Below are 1,001 nucleotides of genomic sequence, written 5' to 3' on the forward strand. Positions count from 1 at the left end.
ATATATATATATATATATATATATATACACACATATAAGAGGAATGACCACTAGGTGGATTCCTAATGTGCATTAGGTATACCCCTTATAGGCTGACCACTAAGAAAAATTTTTCTCAAGAAAATTCGGCAAACACCCGAACGTAAAGCAAGCAAGACAAATTAACAGATAGAAAATAAAGTGATTAGTGACATAACATGGTTTCATTGTTACCATTTACATTACGTAAATGTCTGCAAATTTTCAGTGTGACCCTCATGTAAAATATAATTTGCAGAACTATGCACGAGACGTCCTCCCAAGAGAGAACATGTCTACAGTTCTAGGAATTATATTTAGGGGTATATTTCAAATGTCTTCGTTTTGGCATGCCGAAGCCCGAAATGACTCTGCAGAAAATATTTTTTCTGCATCGAAGCTTGCGTATTAGAGAATTTGGTTATTTAAATTGAAATAAGGGTACAAATATGATATCAATTAGATCAATATCAATTTAAACCAGTGCTTTAGCATTTTTGAAAAAATCTGAAGATTCAGAAAATTGTATTTCATGCATATAAGAAGAATGACCACTACGTGGCTTCCTAATATGCAAAAGGTAGACCCCATATGGTCTTACCACTAAGAAAAATTGTTCTCAAGAAAATTCGGCAAATGCCAGAATGTAAAGCGAACAAGACAAATGAAAAGATATAAAATAAAGTGATTTGTCACATATCATGGTTTCATTGGTACCATTTACATTACGTAAATGTCTGCAAATCCTCTGTGTGACCATCATGTAAAATATAATTTGCGGAACTATACATGAAATGTCCTTCCGAGAGAGAACATGCATACAATTCTATGAATTATATTTGGGGGTATATTTCAAATGTCTTCGTTTTGGCGTGCCGAAGCTGGAAATGACTCTGCAGAAAATAATTTTCTGCATCAAAGCTTGCCGATTAGAGAACATGGTTATGTATTTGCATTATATATATATATATATATATATATAT

Source organism: Octopus bimaculoides, chromosome 4, assembly GCF_001194135.2.
Source record: "Octopus bimaculoides isolate UCB-OBI-ISO-001 chromosome 4, ASM119413v2, whole genome shotgun sequence".
In the NCBI taxonomy this organism is placed as follows: domain Eukaryota; kingdom Metazoa; phylum Mollusca; class Cephalopoda; order Octopoda; family Octopodidae; genus Octopus; species Octopus bimaculoides.